General features: G+C 44.2%; 1 protein-coding gene across 3 annotated transcripts in view; it reads right to left on the bottom strand.

Moving 5' to 3' along the window:
- CUL2 (cullin 2) overlaps positions 1-19,077 on the bottom strand; it is a 90,711-nt gene extending 71,634 nt beyond the window's left edge. For 2 of the 3 annotated variants that reach the window (XM_030797656.1, XM_030797658.1), the window contains exon 1: positions 18,870-19,077. The gene's annotated coding sequence lies outside the window, so the exon portion shown is untranslated. Of the gene's footprint in view, positions 1-18,621; positions 18,824-18,869 lie in introns of those variants that run through there. The other variant, XM_030797657.1, reaches the window with a different exon arrangement.
- Between the last annotated feature and the right edge of the window lie 2,642 nt (positions 19,078-21,719).

Here is a 21,719-nt window from a genome sequence, read left to right as displayed (position 1 = left end):
TACATTTATATTAAACCAAACAGGGATGAATTATGGAGTAGAATATAAAATTCACATGACCTTTTAAGATTAAAAAAAGATTCCACAGAAATGTCAGGTTTGCAGTGGAGAGCGTAGGGCTCCTTCCCAGATTCTTGGGGTATCTACCTCCAAGTTCTAATGAAAAGCATGGCTCTAGCATGGAACCCCTGGCTCCAGTGAACTTAATGGGCTTTTTTTTTTTTTTTTTTGAGATGGAGTCTCACTCTGTTGCTCAGGCTGGAGTGCAGCGGCGCAATCTCGGCTCACTGCAACCTTCACCTCCCAGGTTCAGGTGATTCTCCTGCCTGAACCTCCCGAGTAGCTGGGACTACAGGTGCCTGTCACCACGCCCGGCTAATTTTTTATTTTTAGTAAAGACGGGGTTTCACCGTGTTAGCCAGGATGGCCTCGATCTCCCAACCTCGTGATCCGTCCACCTCGGCCTCCCAAAGTGCAGGGATTACAGGAGTGAGCCACTACACCTGGTCCTGAATGGGCTTTTAAGGGAGTTCAAAGACTCCTGCCTCAGACAAACTGCATTTAGGAATTAGCTGGTTTCTGGAACAAAAGGGTCCCATATTAGAAAAATTTTCTAAGCTAAATGTAATTGCTCAAAGGAACATTTTTTCTGGCAAATGTTTTAACAGCCTCCCTCATGTCTCCCCTTATTAGCAGGACTGTAAGGCAACAACCTAGTCTGTAGCCAAGGCCAAAAAAGGATGAAACATCTTTTCTCTTGTCTCCCACCATGGAGGAAAGGGGAGGCAGAGAATGGCGAGGAGGGAATGATGCATAAAGAGAACGAGCAAAGGGAGCGGGTAGGATGGCGGCCGCACCACCAGCCACAGACTGGGAGAGGCCCTTCTGTGTTTCCAGCTGAGAAGAGAGCTCAAGGAATCCCAGGAATAGACTCCATGGAAAAGAATGAAAAATATCAGAGAAAAGCCAAATATCCAAAAGACAGTATGCCATGTTGAACCACATCCTCTTTCCTCAATGTACCAAAGCCTCCACCTCCTGGCCTTCAACTCATTCCTGAACTATCTAGAACGGATTAGCAGCGATTTTACTGTGCAAAATTGGGGGGAAGGTGGGAGTGGAGGAGGTGGGAGAACCTAATGAGTTTCCTAAGCTCTAAATAAGGGAATTAACCATGCCTCCTTCTCTTCCTTGTTTACCACATCCTATCATCAACTGTGCACATGAGTATTTCCTGAATCCATCCATACTTGTATAGCCCCACAAATGCCCCGGAATCAGGCCCTCAGCAGAAATAGTAACAGCTGTTAATATTTACACTGCAAATACTGCAAGCCAAGCACTAGTCTAAGTACTCTGTACAAACTCGTTTAATCCTCCCAACATTCTGACAGGTAGGTCCACTGTTGTTCCCATTTTCTTTTCTTTTTTTTTGGGGGGACGGAGTCTCGCTGTTGTCAGCCTGGGCTGGAGTGCAATGGTGCAATCTCGGCTCACTGCAACCTCTGCTTCCCAGGTTGAAGTGATTCTCCTGCCTCAGCCGCCCAACTAGCTGAGATTACAGGCATCCGCCACCACACCCGGCTAATTTTTTATTTTTAGTAGAGACAGGGTTTTTCACCATGTTGGCCAGGCTGGTCTCAAACTCCTGACCTCAAGTGATCCACCCACCTTGGCCTCCCAAAGTGCTAGGGTTACAGGCATGAGCCACCGTGCCTGGCCTGTTCTCCCTATTTTCTGAATAAGAAAACTGAGTCATAGGTGATTCAGAAACTTGCTTAAGGTCACAAAGCTATGTAATGGTGGCATCAGGATTCAGACTCATGCTGCGGCCGGTGCTCTAGGCTGCTGTGTGCAACCATGCTGCCTCACTGACATGCTTGGTGAATACTTACTCCTTGCCAGGCACCATTCCAAGCTCTGAGGATACAGTGGACAAAACAAAGTTCGTGACTTCAAGATCAGAATCTCAGATCTTGCCCTTATCAAAGACACAAAAATAACCTATCTAAGCCAAAAAGTTGACCATGTTACTCTGTACATAAAGTACAAAGTTTGTTGTTTCCTTCTACAGACAGCATTCAGTTTAGGCTCAACTGCAACATGGCACCCAAGCTTCCTCTCCTCCTGGTACTCCCTACCGTGGCATCATAATCTAGGAACTTCTCTCTGCTGAGAGATCACTGAACACATCAGCCTGATTCATACACTTGCCTTTACCCTTACTATTTTCTCTACCTAGAGTGCTTTTCTTTTCCTTAGCTGCCCCTTCCACCCATTCCACCTAACTCCCACTGATAGTCTAACCTTGGTCCACTAGCTTTTTTTTTTTTTTTTTGTTCCTGAGACAGTCTCCCTCTGTCACCCAGGCTGGAGTGCACTGCAACCTCCACCTCCTGCGTTCAAGTGATTCAACTGCCGCAGCCTCTCAAGGAGCTGAGGGATTACAGGCGCGAGCCATTGCACCCTAATTTTTGTATTTTTAATAGAGACAGGGTTTCACCATGTTGGCCAGGCTGGTCTCCAACTCCTGAGGCTCAAGTGATCCGCCTGCCTTGGCCTCCCAAAGTGCTGGGATTATAGGTGTGAGCCATTGTGCCCGGCCTACATCTGCTTTCAAGAAACTTTATTGGACCATTTAAGCTAGGTAAGGTGTCCTATCGTAGGTATTACCTGAGAACTCCACACTTTCCTCTATTAGAGCACTTCATCACTCTGAACTGTAATCACCTGAGTGTTTCTGAGAGTGGGGACAATTCTGTAACTGCATACCAAAAAGCTAGCGATGCTCCCCTCACATTCGCTTTCTCCTCTTATAAAATGGAATCATATTATACACACTGCTTGTAAATTAGTTTAACAGTTGCACAGACTTTTTTTGCTTTATGGAATCAGACTGACACTGACTTCTCTGCTGAGACTGATAGATTTCTGGTACCACAGGAAAATACACAGTTACAATCCATGCTTGGATGGATAGAAAATCTGGAAGCCAAGGTGCGAGAAGCACCAGCCTCGTGAAACACACCAAAAACTGACAAACCAATAGCAGGAAGGTATGCTGAGACAGTCTGTCAGATTCTCTGCTTGCCCAGCAGAATGCTCATATAACTAGGAAAATTAAGTTTCTTGAAATTGTTTAATAGTAACATTCAGGGAAAGTTTACATAAGGATGTGAAAGAGACAGGGCAAAGAAGAAAGAAGACCAGTCACACTACTTCTACCTCCCAAGCTGTCAAACAACTCATAAATCTATCAGTCTTGTTCTTCATTCCTGTGCCTTAACGAGATTCCCATGCGCACTCAGATTGTGTCCCATCAAGTAACTGCAAAAATCCAAATCTCCTGAAATCACCACAGTCCCCTTTAGCTTTCTTGTGAGTTCCACTCTTGCAACAATGGGGTTTTAGGCACACAGGTACAGTGGCTAGGACCACTTATGGGCCCTAAAACAAACACACACACACACACACACACACACACACACACACACACACACACACTCCACATTTTTAAAAATAGCAAAATAAAAGTTTCTATTTAATTGCCTGTTTCCAGAAAACATTATGTCAACATTAATATAATATTTGCAACATTTTTGTTACATTTGAAAACACTTGTAGATTTGATTTCCTCAGAGCATAATTTCTAAATATGCATGATTGTCAATAATAATTACAAAAGTGAATTATAAAACACAGTTACCATATGACCCAGCAATTCCACTCTGAAGCATAAAGAGATATAAAACTCCCAAGAGAAATACGACATATTCACATAAAAACTGGTACACAAATGTTCACTGCAGTATTACTCATAAAGGCCCTTGAAATAGCTCAAGTGTCTATCAACTGATAAGTGGTTAAATAAAATGTAATAGATCCATACAATAAATTATTATTTGGCAATACAAAGAAATGAAGTACTGATACACACTATCACATGGATGACCCTCAAAAACATTCTAGTAAGTGAATGAAGAGGGCCAAAAAATAGCCACATAATGTATGAATCTATTTATATGGATTATCAAGAATAGGCAAATCTAGAGACAGAAAGTAGATGAGTGGTTGACTAGGGAACTTGGGGGGAAAATGGGAAATGACTGCCAACAGGGTGAGGAAAATGCTCTAAAGTTGACTGTCATGATGGTTGCACAACTCTGGGAATATACTAAAAACCACTGCCTTGTATATTTCAAATAGGTAAATTGAATGGTATGTGATGTATATCTCAATAAAGCTGCTATACATATAAAAATGAATTATAAAATTCTACCAAAAATTTTAGAGCAATTTAATGGGGATGAGGTGTAAGTATCAATACATCCACATGGTCGTTTAGCATAAAATTGTGAGATCTCAATCTCTCTCCCACCACTCCCGTGTACGACCTCGTTGTCACCTCCCATTGCCAGAGACAATAAACGTTATATGTTCCTAGGCGTATTTTATACATATATGTGATTTGTTACTCCCTTTTACATAATACAAATATGGTATTTTTTTCATCTGTTTTACATAAATGGTATACTATTCAGATTGTTATATATCTGCTTTTTTCTCTTAAAAGTATATTTGGGGCCCGGCACGGTGGCTCATGCCTGTAAGCCCAACACTTCAGGAGGCCAAGGTGGGTGGATCACTTGAGGTCAGGAGTTCGAGATCAGCTGGCCGACATGGTGAAACCCCATCTCTACTAAAAATACAAAAAAATTAGCCGGGTGTGGTTGTGGGCACCTGTAGTCCCAGCTACTCCGGAGGCTGAGGCAGGAGAATGGCGTGAACCCAGGAGGTGGAGCTTGCAGTGAGCCGAGATCGTGCCACTGCACTCCAGTCTGGGCAACAGAGCAAGACTCTGTCTCAAAAAAACAAAAAACAAAAACAAACAAACAAAAGTGGTGGTGGCTGCCTATAATCCCAGCTACTCAAGAGGCTGAGGAGGAGAATTGCTTGAACCTGAGAGGTAGAGGTTGTAGTTAGCTAAGATCATGCCACTGCACTCCACCCTGGGCAACAGAGCAAGACTCCGTCTCAAAAAATAATAATAAAATAAAAAGAAATAAATATCAGGCCAGACGCAGTGGCTCACACCTGTAATCCCAGCACTTTGGGAGGCCGAGACAGGCGCATTACCTGAGGTCAGGAGTTCGAGACCAGCCTGACCAACATGGAGAAACCCCGTCTCTACTAAAAATACAAAATTAGCTGGGCACAGTGGCACATGCCTGTAATCCCAGCTACTTAGGAGGCTGAGGCAGGAGAATCGCTTGAACCCAGGGGGTTGCAGTGAAGTCGAGATCACGCCATTGCCCTCCAGCCTGGGCAACAAGAGTGAAACTCCATCTCAAAAAAAAAAGAAATAAAAATAATATTGAAAAAATATATTTACAGATGTAATGATATGCTGTCTGAAATCTGCTTCACAATTAAACAGCTTGCTCATGAGTTGATAACTGTTAAGGATGAATAACAGGGACATGGGGATTTATTACAGTACTCTTTTTTTGTATGTGTTTACAATTTTCCATAATAAAGGAATTTAAAAATCCTACTCCTCATAAACATCATTAATATTTTCATAAATTTAGGGGAGAAAGCACATCATCTCTAACTGAAAGCCATTACTAACCTTCCCTTCTGAGAATCTTAACTTTCCTGTGAGTTTTAGGTTTCCAAAGTTGTAGGAGAGCTCACAAAACACATGGTACTGTCCCTAAATGTGATGTGTTAACATAGCCTGACAAAATGTCCACCCCCAAAAAACTTAAATTACTAATAGCAGAAATAAAAAATATACATGTTTGTTAAGATCAGATGAATTGCCGGGCGCGGTGGCTCACGCTTGTAATCCCAGCACTTTGGGAGGCCGAGGCGGGCGGATCACGAGGTCAGGAGATCGAGACCATAGTGAAACCCCGTCTCTACTAAAAATACAAAAAAATTAGCCGGGCGTGGTGGCGGGCGCCTGTAGTCCCAGCTACTCGGAGAGGCTGAGGCAGGAGAATGGCGTGAACCCGGGAGGCGGAGCTTGCAGTGAGCCGAGATCGGGCCACTGCACTCCAGCCTGGGTGACAGAGCAAGACTCCGTCTCAAAAAAAAAAAAAAATAAAATAAATAAAAAAAAAAAAAGATCAGATGAATTTTTTTTTTTTTGATAAGGTCAGACGGAGTTTCGGTCTTGTTGCCCAGGCTGGAGTGCAATGGCGTGATCTCGGCTCACCACAACCTTCACCTCCCAGGTGTAAGCAATTCTCCTGCCTCAGCCTCCCAAGTAGCTGGAATTACAGGCTTGTGCCACCACACCGGGGTAATTTTGTATTTTTTTTTTTTTTTAGTAGAGACGGGGTTTCTCCATGTTAGTCAGGCTGGTCTCAAACTCCCAACCTCAGGTGATCCACCTGCCTCAGCCTCCCAAAGTGCTGGGATTACAGGAGTGAGCTACTGTACCCAGCCCGACATTTTTCATATAAAGAGATTTGTTCCTGTGAACTCACTCGCTGGAGCAAAAAGAAACAATTTAGATAATTTCAGCAGGTAAAATTACAGTATCTCAAAAGATTCATTTTGGTGTTTCGTATTTTACCTGCCTTCTAAAAGTAAAATTATCAATAATGTAAATGGCTAACCACTTACTATTTTGATTCTCTTTATAGTGAACAAAACTCCTGAATGACGATTTATTTCAGTACTGATCATCAGCAGCAATAAAAATTTGGCATCCAAAAATTATCAGTAAGATACAATAGAGGGGTCTAAATGGACTTCAGATAGTTAAGACACCATAATTAGTTTTTTAAATGCCACTCAATAGGCTTAGAGCAGATTTCCTTCTAAATGCATAAAATGAGAAAATACTTAAGATCCAATAAAGAGCCTTACAGCAGTCACCTGCCTTATCCAAGGGGATACATTTCAAGATCCCCAGGGATGCCCGAAACTATGTTTTTTCATATACATACATAGCTATGATAAAGTTTATTATATAAATCAAGCATAGTAAGAGATTAACAATAACTAGCAATAAGATATAACAATTATAACAATATGCTATAATAAAAGTTACATGAGTATGGTCTCTCAGAACATCTCACTGTGCTGTACTCGCCCTTCTTGTGAAGGTGTGAGACAATACAATGCCTATGTAATGAGATGAAGTGAGGTGAGTGACACAGGCATCGGAAGGTTAGCATTAGGCTACTTACTACTGACGTTCTGTATTCCTGAATATGTGTTATGGTCCCTGACTTAGAGTAAATGGCTTGGTGTCATTCATCTCTGGGGATTCCTTGCTGAGTCTTCAAATAGGCTCAATGCTTTCTGGCACAGTATGTTGCCATCAAGTGGAACTTGTCTCTGCTCATGTCTTCCACCCACCAGTGTAATGCCTTTTCCAAATTAACTAAGCACTTATTACACAATGTAACTATCACTTTTACAGTTTGAGGTTTGACAGCAGAACTAGCAAGAATTTCTTTCTTCACAATTTCTTTTCTTTCATAATTGTGAAGAAAGAAAAAGAAATTCTTATTAGACCTGCTTACAGTGGGTCTTAGCAATCTCAGCCTATTATTTTTTTCTTTCCTTATTGAGAGCTTTCAACTTTTCACGTAAAGGAAGCACTCTATGGCAGAAGCCCCTCTGGTGTATCCATATTGCTAGGATCACTACTCCTGTACTTTGGGGGCCCTTATTAAGTAAAATCAGGGTGACTTGAACACAAGTACTGCAAAACTGCAACAGTCTATCTGATAATCAAGACAGCTACTAAGTGACTAATGGCAGGAGGCATCAACAGCGTAGAGATGCTGGACAAAGGGATGATTCATGTCTGAGCAGGACAGTGCAAGATTTCATCACACTACTGAGGACAATACAGAATTTAATTATGAGTTATTTCTGAAATTTTCCATTTAATATTTGCAGACCCCAATGACCATGGGTAACTAAAATGCAGAAAACAAAACTGTGAATAAGGGAGACAGGGAGGTGGAATACCATATTAACTTGGCATTATTTTCCATTTCCATAGGTGGACCCAAAGCTGCCAATGGTGCACACTGACCAAATATGTTGCCATCATTTAATATTAAAATAAGCTCCAAGAATGCATCTAAACATTTTCATCTTGCTGTATCAAATGAGCGAGCCACTGGATGTAACTAAGAATGCCCTTTCTTATTTGGAGGTTAAGGGTGCAATGTTTTTTGTTGCAGTAAGGTTTTACCCACAGAGCTCTAAGTACTCCACAAACGATATTTCCATCATGACTCTCCGGCTTCAGAATTACTATTTTTATTTATTTATTTGTTTATTTATTTTTGAGACAGGGTCTTGTTCTGTCACCCAGTGCAGTGGTGTGATCCTGGCTCACTGCAGCCTTGACCTCCTGGGCTCAAGTGATCCTCCCGCCTCAGCCTCCTGAGCAGCTGGGACTACAGGCACACACCACTGCACTGAGCTACTTTTTTGTATTTGTAGAGATGGAGTTTCACTATGTTGCCCAGGCTGGTCTTGAACTCCTGAGCTCAAGCTTCCACCAGCCTTGGCCTCCCAAAGTACTAGGATTACAGGCGTGCGCCACCGCATCCAGCCTAGAATTTCTAGTAGTATGTTTTTTACAAAAAGAAATGAGTTGGGAAAAAAAGAGTGAACAGACATATGGTGTGTGCCAAAATGTATACTGCAGGAAACATCTTGAAGTCTCAAAAAGGGTGACACAGTGGGGAGTAGGGAATGTATTTATAATACAATAAGTTATAGAAGTCATTTGCACCCAGGTGTGGTGGCTCACACGTGTAATCCCAGTACTTTGGGAGGCTAAGGTGGGAGGATCACTTGAGCCTGGGAGTTTGAAAACAGCCTCAGCAACATAGAGAGACCCGGTCTTTACAAAAAATAAAATTATAGTAGCTGGGCCCTCTGATAACACGCACCCGCAGGGAGTCCCAGCTACTCAGGAGGCTAAGGCAGGAGCTTGGCTTGAGCAAAGGAGACTTCAAGGTTACATTAAGCTACAATGGCACCACCACACTCCAGGCTGGGCCAAAAGACCAAGACCTTGTCTCAAAAAAGCAGCTATCTGCTTCCAAAAATAAACCCACTGCACCAGAATAAAAGACCCCTCTCTGCAATGAACTTTAGACTCACATAAGACTGCACAGCCTGTACTTTGTTTCTTAAGTTTTCACATCACTCTTATCAGCTTGAAGTTTAACGCCATTTTTACTTGCTTTCTCATTTTTTGTTCAATAATCTAGTCAATGAATTTAAGAAACTGATATTTTTTAAAAAACTATTCTCATATATGTATCCCCGATCTCGGGTAAGTTAGAGAATTTGAATTTCTGAGTCCCTTATGACTAGGCAAGCCCATTTTGTATGAATACTAGACAAAGCTAGAACCAACCAGCCTTTACACAAATTATCAAAACATTGAGAACAAATTTTTTGGCTGTGTGCAGTGGCCCATACCTATAATCCCAGCACTTTGAAAGGCCAAGATGGGCAGATTGCTTGAGCCCAGGAGTTCGCAGCCAACCTGGGCAACATGGTGAACCCCGCCTCTACAAAATACAAACAGATTAGGCAGGTGTGGTGACATGCACCTGTAGTCACAGCTACTAGGGAGGCTGGGATGAGAGGATCACTTGAGCCCAAGATGTGACTGCACCCTACAATCTACTGTATTTGCTGGCTTCTATATAATACATTAAATCCTGCCTATGTCCTGACACTGCTATAGAAGACACATGCATGGAAGAATAATTAAAAAGGGGATACAGTTATGGCAGATGCATATCAATTAACCTTCTAGCAACTTTCTTGACACCTCCTGTTTATAATCCCAAAGAGAGCCAGTGAGTTGGCTCAAGTTTGTAATCCCAGCATTTTCGGAGGCCAACATGGGAGCATCACTTGAGCTCAGGAGTTCAAGACCAGCCTGGGAACACAGCAAGACATCATCTTGACTGAAAAAAAAAAAAATTTGCCTGCAGTGAGTTATGATCACACCACTGCACTCCAGCCCGGGCAACAGAGCCAGACCTTGTCTCTCAAAATAAAAAGTTCCAATATATGCTACGACAAGTATTAACCCTGCCGGGCGCGGTGGCTCACGCTTGTAATCCCAGCACTTTGGGAGGCCGAGGCAGGCAGATCACGAGGTCAGGAGATTGAGACCACGGTGAAACCCCGTCTCTACTAAAAAATACAAAAAAAAAATTAGCTGGGCGTGGTGGCGGGCGCCTGTAGTCCCAGCTACTCGGAGAGGCTGAGGCAGGAGAATGGCATGAACCCAGGAGGCAGAGCTTGCAGTGAGCTGAGATTGCGCCACTGCACTCCAGCCTGGGCGACAGAGCAAGACTCCGTCTCAAAAAAAAAAAAAAGGATTAACCTTGAAGATATTACGCTAAGTCAAATACACTAGACACAAAGTGAAAATATCTTATGGTCCTGCTTAAACAAAAGTATGTATGTGGGCAAATTCATAAAGACAGAAAGAAGGATGAGATGTTATCAGATGCTGGGGGAAGGGGAAATGGGGAGCTACTGCCTAACGGTTGTACAGTTTCTGTCTAGTAACGAAAAAGTTTTGGAAATGGTGGTTTTGGAAATGGTGGTGAGGGTCATAATGACACTGTAAATGCAATTAACACCACTAAACTATACACTTAATGACGGTTAAAATGGTAAATTTTATGTTATGTATGTTTTAAGTGCTTAAAAACTAGATCACAGGTACAAAGTTCTGATGTCAGAGAAGTATCTGCATCTCACTGCAAAATGCTCTCTAAAAATTTTTAAATAGATGCATTCTAATCACAATAATACTTGGTACTATGATGACAAAATACTATTTTTGGTTCAGACAGACTATTATCAAATAAAACAGAAATATTTTGAGATAAAATTTTTCTGAAGGCTCAGCACTACTTGGGGATCTTTCTCTTGATGTCACATTATTCATTATTCTGGTACACTACTTACATAATTACTATGACTATTAGAAAGGTATCTTTGGCTGAGCACAGCGGCTCATGCTTGTAATCCCAGCAGTTTGAGAGGCCAAGGCGGGCAGATCACTTGAGGTCAGGAGTTCGAGACCAGCCTGGCCAACATGGTGCAACCCCATCTTTACTAAAAATACAAAAATTAGCCGGTGTGGTGGCAGGTGCCTGTAATCCCAGCTACTCAGGAGGCTGAGGCAGGAGAATTGCTTGAACCTAGGAGGCAAGGGTTGCAGTGAGCCAAGATCGAGCCACTGCACTCCAGCCTGTGTGAGAGCAAGACTCCATCTCAAAAAAAAAGAAAGAAAAAGTAAAAAAAGAAAAAACGAAAGCTATCTTCTATTTCCCACCATCAGAAAATAGCAGTTATAAAAATAAAGGGGAAAGGCAAGCATTAATCCAGCGGTAATGAGTTGTAATCAAAGGTATCATTTACAAACTCATGGTTTTGAATACACAAACATACATATACATGCAGATAAAAAGATATAAACATAGACATTTGTATATGCATGGATGAATATACATATATTTCTAGTTCTGCTCACTGAGAAGAGCCTAGGAGGAATGACACCACAGTGGCAATGGGCACACATAGAACTTAGATCTTGGTTTCTAAATATCATTCTCCAAAAAGGGAACGAGAGCTCCTCCTTGGAAAAGTGATTGATTCCAGGGCTGAAGCAGGAAAAATACAAGTTGAACCTCGAACATCTATGATGCCAGAAAATAGAAGGTGCTTTCCCGCAACAAAGAGGGTGAGGGCATATCAAAAGGACACAAGTTAAACTAAAGGTCAAAACTGGAACAAATCGGAGCAACAAAATAACGATAGGATTAGATTATAAACCATAGGCGGGTCACTGTGACTCTTGCCTCCTGTAATCCCAACACTTTGAGAACTAAGGCAGGAGGACTGCTTGAGCCAAGGAGTTCAAAACCAGCCTGGAGTATAGCCTGTACTTTCTCTCCTTCAACTGAATTAAAACAAGGCTGAGATATTTAAAAAAATTTACATATGGTAAATCCATGTTTCATTCTTTGAAAAGCAACCTACAATAGAAAAAAGACTAAGTCACTGAATTAATAGATGTAAGTAACGTTATTTATAATGTTAAACTATATAAAAGAGGCCAGGTGCAGTGACTCACACCTGTAATCCCAGCACTTTGGAAGTCCAAAGAGGGTGGATCTCTTGAGGTCAGGAGTTCAAGACCAGCCTGGCCAACATGGCAAAACCCTATCTCTACTAAAAATACAAAAACTAGTCAGGTGTGGTGGCAGACTCCTGTAGTCCCAGCTACTCAGGACGCTGAGGCAGGAGAATCACTTGAACCCAGGAGGCAGAGGTTGCAGTGAGCTGAGATCGCACCACTGCACTACAGCTTGGGTGACAAGAGTGAAACTGTCTCAAACAAGCAAACAAGACACAGTATCAGTCTGAATTTTTAATTCTCCAGAATAACAAAGCTTAAAGCAAAAGAAAATATCCCACCTCTCCTCCTCCGAAAGAAAAATCAACAGGGTTCAAGGCACCCCAAAAGTTTCTACAGATCCAACACCACAATCTTAACCTAACACTACTACTGTCTCAAAACTTAAGAATCAAAGGAATTGTCTCCAATAAGCCTTTCCCAATGAAAAGCCAAATATAAAGTACTGATATAGAAATCCATACATTCTTAAAGGTAACCCAAAGATTATGCTAACTGCAATGTGACAGATACATTACTGGTAAGATTCAAACCCAGGCACAGAGCCAAATCACTCTGAATAGATATTGTGATTAACTGATTAGTGAGAGAGGGTTCAGTCATACATCTCATAGATCAATAACTTGTTATAAACCTCATAACATTCCAAATCGCTGCTTGTTTTTCCAAGATTTAACACGAGCCAGTCATAAGTCCTCGTAATACTAAGATTCTAGGGCTGATCCTGTCATCAATTTACTTAAAAACAACTGATAGTTGGACAGGCGTGGTGGCTCACACTTGTAATCCCAGCACTTTGGTAAGCCGAGGCAGGTGAATCATGAGGTCAGGAGTTCAAGACCAGCCTGGCCAATATGGTGAAACCCCGTCTCTACTAAAAATACAAAAACATTAGCTGGGTGTGGTGGTGAGCGCCTGTAATCCCAGTTACCTGTGAAGCTAAGGCAGGAGAATCTCTTGAACGCCAGAGGCGGAGAATGCAGTGAGCCGAGATTGCACCACTGCACTCCAGCCCAGGTGGCAGTGTGAGACTCCATCTCAAAAAATAATAATAAATAACTAGCTGGGCGCGATGGCTCACACCTGTAATCCCAGCACTCTGGGAGGCTGAGGCAGGCAGATCACAAGGTCAGGAAATTGAGACCATCCTGGCTAACACAGTGAAACCCTGTCTCTACTAAAAAAATACAAAAAATTAGCCAGGCGTGGTGGCAGCTGCCTGTAGTCCCAGCTACTTGGGAGGCTGAGGCAGGAGAATCACTTGAACCCAGGAGGCGGAGCTTGCAGCGAGCTGAGATCGTGCCACTGCACTCCAGCCTGGGCTACAAAGCGAGACTCTGTCCCCCCAAAAAAATAAAAATAAAAATAACTGTTAGGGCCAGGCGCAGTGGCTCATGCCTGTAATCCCAACACTTTGGAAGGCTGAGGCAGGTGGATCACAAGGTCAGAAGATCAAGACCATCCTGGCTAACACAGTGAAACTCCGTCTCTATGAAAAACACAAAAAATTAGCCGGGCATGGTGGTGGGCGCCTGTAGTCCCAGCTACTTGGGAGGCTGAGGCAGAATGGTGTGAACCTGGGAGCCAGAGACAGAGCGAGACTCTGCCTCAAAAAAAAAAAAAAAAAAAAACTGATAGTGCATATGAAACATTGCTTTCAATCATAGCCAGACATTTTTCCAGAATACACAAAGAATAGGCAGATAAGGTAGAACACAAAACAAACAGTGCAAACTTTTGTAAAGTCTCACAAAAAGAAACAGCTTTTTGCAGTGAGGGAGGAAGGGCATGAGGGTCGAAAAACTGTTGGGTACTATGTTCAGCACCTGAGTGACAGGATCATTGTATCCTAAACCTCAGCATCACACAATATACCCGGGTAACAAACCTACGTGTGTACCTCCTGAATCTAAAATGAAAGTTGAAAAAGATAAAGAAACAAGCAGCCTGGCCAACATAGTGAAACCTCGTCTCTACTAAAAATACAAAAATTAGCTGGGAGTGGTGGAGGGTGCCTGTAGTCCCAGCTACTCGGGAGGTGGAGGCTGCAGTGGGCTGAGATTGAGCCCCTGCACTCCAGCCTGAGCGACCCCCTCTGAAAAAAAAAAAGAAACAAGAAACAAGGCCGGGCACAGTGGATCACGCCTATAATCCTAACGCTTAGGGAGGCTGAGGTGGGAGAATTGTTTGAGCCCAGGAGTTCGAGACCAGCCTGGGCAACACAATGAGACCCTCTTTGCTCTGTCACCCAGGCTAGAGTATAGTGGCTCACTGCAGCCTCCACCTCCTGGGTTCAAGTAATCCTCTCACCTCAACCTCCCTAGTAGCTGGAATTACAGGCCTGCACCACCACACCTGGCTAATTTCTGTATTTTTTGTACAGACAGGGTTCACCATGTTGCCCAAGCTGGTCTCAAGCTGCTGGGCTCAAGTGATCCACCCACCTCAACCTCCCAAAGTGCTGGGATTACAGACCCGAGCCACCGTACCTGGCCAGAAGCAGCTTTTTAAACAACTCCACACCTGTAGGTCAAAAACTTAACGAGACCAGCCTGGCCAACATGGTGAAGCCCCATCTCTACTAAAAATACAAACTCCAGCCTGCGTCACAGAGCAAGACACCATCTCAAAATAAATAAATAAATAAATGAACTTAACAAGGGCAGGGACCAAATCAGAAAATGCTGCAGTACTCCACAGTTTTCTCCTCTTCTTTCTACATTCTCTGTGTTCTCATCCTATTTCATAACTACTATTTAACACTCTAAAAAATACAAATGTTAGCTGGGTGCAGTGGCTCACGCTTGTAATCCCAGCACTTTGGGAGGCCCGAGGCAGGCGGGTCACGAGGTCAGGAGATCGAGACCACGGTGAAACCCCGTCTCTATTAAAAATACAAAAAAATTAGCCGGGCGTGGTGGCGAGCGCCTGTAGTCCCACCTACTCGGAGAGGCTGGGGCAGGAGAATGGCGTGAACCCGGGAGGCAGAGCTTGCAGTGAGCCAAGATTGCGCCACTGCACTCCAGCCTGGGCGACAGAGCGAGACTCCGTCTCAAAAAAACAAAAAAAAAAATACAAATGTTAAAGCAAGTAAAGTGTACTACCGTTTCTGCAAAGTAGGAACAATATTTGCTTCTATCTCCACAAATATTTTTTTCCAAGGAGATCTAAGAAACAGCTAACAATGTTTGGCTCCAAGGAAAGCTGGATGACAAGGGTACAAGAAGTGGAGGGAGATTTTCATTCTATTCCCTATTGACAATTTTATATTTTGGTTTTCTGTTTGTTTTAGAGACAGGTTCTCACTCTGTCACTCAGGCTGGAGTGCAGTGGTGCAATCACAGATCACTGCCACTTCCAACCTGGTCATCTGGCCTCAGCTTCCCAACAGCGGGTACTACAGGCATGCGCCACCACGCCTGGCTAATTTTTTTTAAATTATTTTTTGTAGACATGGGGTCTCACCATGTTGCCCAGACTAACATCCTAAATTTTGAGCCACGTGAACATAGTTTTTGTTCAAAACATTAGTATACCAATAAATAAATGCTGATGACTCTCCATATACATCTTTCTCTCTTCACTAGAACTTAAGTTCCATGAAGCCAGAGATTTTTTAACTACTATATCCACACATCTGGTTTAAAGCTGGTCCTTGAGAAGCCCTCGTTGAATGGTAGAATCACTCCTTAACCTCTCACTAAGTTCCACACTTATTTCCAATTACCTACTTCTCACCTCCACTTGAACAACGAAATCCAACTTAACATGTCCAATCCAACCCCATCCCATACAACAGCCTGCTTCCCCCAACCTCTTCTTCATCTCAGTACACAGCATCATCATCCTCCAGCGGAAGCCAGAAACCCAGAAGTGACCCGTCCCAACTGCATGCTCATCCAAAACACGACAATTTCAGTAAGTATCTTCAACTCCAAAATAAATCTCAAAACCTTTTCACTTGTACCTTAACCCTCCACAGCCACTGCTCTTCTCACTGGTCTCCTTGTGTCTCTCTTCTCCAATCGACAGTCTGATTCTCACTCAGATCTTATCACTCCCAGTTTAGAAGAGTTCCAAAAGCCTTTTAATGTATCGTAAGAACAAAAGCCAACATGATCCAGCCCCTGGCTAGGACCCACCTTTAATCTCTTACTAGGGTCCACCTTAAGCCAATTTCAGTTTGTTCAATCCAAGTTTGATAGCACCTCAGGGTTTTTCCATTTGCTCCTCCCTAAAATAGGAAAACTTTTCCCTCAGAATTTCAAACTTCACCCTCAGGAAGTTCTTTTCTGGTTATAGTATCTGAAGTAATCTCCCAATCACTACCACAACTCCTTACCTTATTTCCCACACAGCACTTATTCTCTGAGATTATTTCTTATTTACTGTCTGTCTCTCCATCCCAAGCCAGAACTGACACTCTAAAAGGATAGAAATTTAATGGGTTGGCCAGGCGTGGTGGCTCATGCCTGTAATCCCAGCACTCTGGGAGGCTGAGGGCGGATCTTGAGGTCAAGAGATCAAGACCATCCTGGCCAACATGTTGAAACCCAGTCTCTACTAAAAATACAAAAATTAGCTGGGCGTGGTGGCGTGCGCCCGTAGTGCCAGCTACTCAGGAGGCTGAGGCAGGAGAATTGCTTGAACCTGGGAGGCGGAGGTTGCAGTGAGCCGAGATCATGCCACCACACTTCAGCCTGGCGACAAAGCGAGACTCCGTCTCAAAAAAAAAAGAAAAGAAATGTCATGTGTCTTGTTTACCCTTGTATCTTTAATGCCTGCAGCACTGCTTGGCAAATAAACCAGGTGCTTAATAAATATTTGTCAACTGACAGAAGACAACGCAAAAATGACTTTAAAGAAGGTCCATAACAATTAATCTAGTGACAAACTGGTGAGGGTAAAAGACATGGATAATCTTCACATTTATAGAACACTGAAAGCCACCAGAAAGGATGGAGAATGAAGAGTATTTCAGATGCAGGGGAACATCCAAATACTCAAAAGGCAATTGAAAAGGAATTTTTCCCACGCTATGTGCATGCACATTGTAGAAATGTTCCCCCAACTCATAAACAGCAACTGAAAAAAACAAGTAATTCAAAACACTGTGGGCTGGGCGCAGTAGCTCAGGCCTGTAATCCCAGCACTTTGGGAGGCCTAAGCAGGCGAATCACCTGAGGTCAGGGGTTCGAGACCAGCCTGGCCAACGTGGTGAAACCCCATCTCCACTAAAAATACAAAATTAGCCAGGCATGGTGGCACATGCCAGTAATCCCAGCTACATGGAAGGCTAAGGCAGAAGAATTGCTTGAACCTGGGAGGCGGAGGTTGCAGTGAAGCGAGATGGCACCACTGCACTCCAGCCTGGGTGACAAAAGCAAAACTCCATCTCAAAACAAAAAAAGTGTGTACTTCTCTTATCTCACGTGACTCTTTTGGAAGGATCTTCCAGATACTGTATATGGGCAAAAGAAGCAAAGTATAGCTCATTTGTTCATGTGTCTGTCTTGAAAAGGAATGTAAGATTCTAAAGGATAGGCAACAGTGTTTTGAATGTTTTCAAGCGATTATTATGTAGTCAGTTGTCAATCAGATCAAAGTGATTATTTCCCATACTTTACTACGAAGGTAGGCTTGGCCAGATCTAGTTCAAAGACGTTTATGTTGAACAGTCACAATCTATAGCGAATGTTAATATTTTGCATCTTATCTTCAAAATTTAAACGCCCAGGGTACTGGCCTTCAACTGTTAATATTAATCCATGAGGCAAAGGTGTGGGCTTAACATTAATAACAGTCTGCAATTCACAGATGTTTTATTTGCATGCACGTAATGGTAGGGAATGGTCCAGACTCCCTAGATGGTAAGCAAGTGCCAGAAAGCGTGTGAGGATCTTATTTCACCAGACCCTAAGGGTTGAGACAAGAGGTCTAGCATGCACGGAGGATACTCCTCCCCAAAGCTATCAATCTTTGCAGTCTGCGGAAATAAAAGTGAAAACACTTGTGGTAAGGATGCATGAGATGCCCCCCCCACACACACACAAAAACACAGAGTTGTGTATTCGTGTGAGCACGTAAATATGTAGAAGAGTACACACACTCTCACCTTCCCTCCTTCGGAGGAAAATGGGGCCGCGGGAGAGGCGGCCAAGATAGGGTTGGGGAGGCCCGGGATCCAGTCCAGGGGGTGGCAGGGCTTAGGGGTCAGCGCTCTGGGGAGCCGAGGTCACTTACAGGATGCCATCTTCCCGGGCCTCCCCCTTTCATCCCTCTCCCCACACCTCGTCGCCCCCAACTCCTCTCCTCCGCCCCAGCCCCGCCACCCATTAACCGGGAAGGGAAGTTTCCCGGCGCCTGCAGCCCGGCTCCCCGACCCTCAGCGGGGTTACCTTCTGCAGAAGCAGGGCAAGGGGCAGGGGACAAGGGGAGGGGGAGGCAGCCCGAAGGAGTGAAAGACGAAGCCCCGGCGAGGAAGGTGGGCGGAGGCGGCGGCGGCGGCTGTCAGCTCGCGTTCCCCTGCTCACAGCGCTGCCATTACTGTGCGCCGAGGCCGCCTCCCCGGCCGGCCGCCGCCACCGGCCCCGGAGACGCGGGGGGTGGGGAGCGAAGCCCGGGGAGCCCGCGCGCCGACACTCACCTGTCTCCGCGAGGAAAGACAGCAAAGTCCAAGGCCGCCGCCGCTCCCCGGCGGGACAGGGGCGGTAGGGGCGGGGGGAAAGGGGAGAAGGATGGGCCGATCACGAGATCCGTAAAACAATCGTCCTCCTCTGCCTCCGGCTTTGCCCAACACACACCCTCTGGTCTCCTTCTTCCGCTGCTGCCAAATCCCCCCCCGCCCCCCGGAAAGCAATGGTACAGGCCGCATTACGGCAAGCGCAGGGAGCCAAGCTTCGTGTGATTGCGAAAGGCCACAGAAATTAACATTCCAAGTGATTCCTTGCTGGGCTTGCTGTCAATGAGGCAATTGCGGTTAAGCTGATGGACACAATACCCACCCACTACCCATTAGTCCAGGGACTGCTAATAACAATATGTTGGAATGGTGCTTTCAACAGAAGTATGTTTTCCTTGTTTCAGACCTATGTGAATATCCTAAGACACCACAATCCTCTTGCCACACACTTCCTTGGGCTTTGCAAATGATCAAAAATATATTAGCAAAACTACTTTTCCTCTCTGACAAACTCTTTTTCTAGTTAGTTTTTATCTACAGAGAATTTCTTGGACATACATGTATTTTCGACAAAGAAACTTCACATCTTTTTCACTAATACCCCACCTTCAACAAGCTCCAAGCCTATCAGTTTGAAGGGTTTTCCTCCCTTGGAGTTTTAAACGGTAAAGTTGATAAAAATGTAGAATTACTCATCACCTCCTCATATATGCAGGGCCACAGAGGAACAAAAGCCCGGCCTTAGTGCTTTTTGCCTTTCATATCCGCAAGAGCTCACCATCAGGGTCTTGTTCATTTATACAATTCAGCAAGCTTTTCCCTCCCATCCCTTCCTTCCAAACTGCACGAACCCTTCAAGGCCCATTTAAAACCCTGCCTCCTGACCTGATCAATCCCTAGAGTCTTCCTCCTCTTCTAATCTGCTTCTCTTGGTACTTGAAGTCTCTACTCTTTATTTCAGTAAAGAGTTTTTATATACTAAATTCAATTCAACGGTATGTTTCCATTATGTGACCTTTTTTTCCTCCCATGTTTTCCCCCTTTTAATCTAGTGATTCTCAAAGCGTGGTCCCCAGACCTCTGGAAATCTCTGAGACCTTTAAAGAGGTCACAAGGTTAACAACTAGTTTGTTAACAATGCAATATGTCTGGTCCTTTTTTTTTTTTTTTTTTTCTTTTTGGATACAGAGTCTTGCTCTGTCACCCAGGCTGGAATGCAGTGGCGGCACAATCTCAGCTCACTGCAACCTCCACCTCCCGGGTTCAAGTGATTCTCCCGTCTCAGCTTCCTGAGTAGCTGGTATTACAGAAGCCCGCCACCACGCCCAGCTAATTTTTTGTATTTTGTAGAGACAGGGTTTCACCATGTCACCACATTGCCCAGGCTGGTCTTGAACTCCTGAGCTCAGGCAATCCACCCACCTCGGCCTCCCAAAGTGCTAGGATTACAGGCCTGAGCCACCGTGCCAGGCCCCCCCTGCTTTTTGTTTTGTTTTGTTTTGTTTTTGTTTTTGACACAGGGTCTCCCTGTGTCCCTGAGGCTGGAGTGCAGGAGTGCAGGAGTACAGTGGCCTGATCATAGCTCACTGCGGCCTCAAACTCCTGGGCTCAAGCGAGTGTCCCATCTCAGTTTCCGAACTAGCTGGGACGACAGGCGTGTGCGCCACCACACCCAGCTAATTTTTGTATTTTTGGTAGACATGGGGTCTCGCTGTGTTGCCCAGGCTCCTCTGGAACTCCTGAGCTCAAGCGATCTACCCACCTCAGCCTCCCAAAAGTTCTGAGATTACAGGAGTGAGCCACCACACCTGGTCTCCTCTGTCTTTTTGACTGAGTTTGTTTTTGTACTGATGGTACAAAGGAATACGGATACTATTGATGCCTTAGCAGGGATCAAGACAGTGCCACCAACCTGTCCAGGTGGTCATTGGATCACTGTATTCTTCACTGCCATACATTCCCAGTTTTTTTTGTTTGTTTTTTTTTTTGAGACGGAGTCCTGCTCTGTCCCCCAGGCTGGAGTACAGTGGCGCAATCTCAGCTCACTGCAAGCTCTGCCTCCCGGGTTCACACCATTCTCCTGCCTCAGCCTCCCGAGTAGCTGGGACTACAGGCACCCGCCAACGCACCCGGCTAATTTTTTGTATTTTTAGTAGAGACGGGGTTTCACCGTGTTACCCAGGATGGTCTCGATCTCCTGACCTCGTGATCCGCCCGCCTTGGCCTCCCAAAGTGCTGGGATTACAGACTTGAGCCACTGTGCCCGGCCACATTCCCAGTTTTTAAGACTATTGATTTAGGAATATTCTGGATGAAGTAGAAGCATTAATTTTATTCAATTTTGGCCCTTGAATACAAGTCTTTCTAATACTGTGTGAAGAAATGGGAAGTACACATGCACTTCCTGCATGCCAAAGTGGGATGGCTGTCTTGAAGTAAAGCACTTGTGCGGTTGACTTACAGGCTGAACTACCTGCATTTTTCGTGGTGAAACTGCCTTTGCAAAACATGATAGTAAGAGGAATCTGACCTCATTGATTTAATCTTGCATCTGACCTCCAGGGTGTTCCTGGTCATTCCCGGGCATAGGCCAACTTAATTTGGGGAGGAAGTTAGTTTATGGTTTAACTTGAAAGCTAAGTTCCTCCCTAAAACTACCCCTGTTCTTGCTTAGGGATGAAAAACCACCTTTGGAAGACTAATGAAAAGCAGCAAGAATAGGATTATGGGAGGGGTGTGAACTTTGCTAAAGTGTAGGCATATTTCTATTAATATACTCCCTTACTGGTCAGGGGTCATGTGGCCAGAGGTCAC

Source organism: Nomascus leucogenys, chromosome 18 (genome assembly GCF_006542625.1).
Source record: "Nomascus leucogenys isolate Asia chromosome 18, Asia_NLE_v1, whole genome shotgun sequence".
NCBI lineage: Eukaryota > Metazoa > Chordata > Mammalia > Primates > Hylobatidae > Nomascus > Nomascus leucogenys.
The sequence above is the reverse complement of the archived record's forward strand: the minus strand, read 5'-3'. Positions and strand labels throughout refer to the sequence as shown.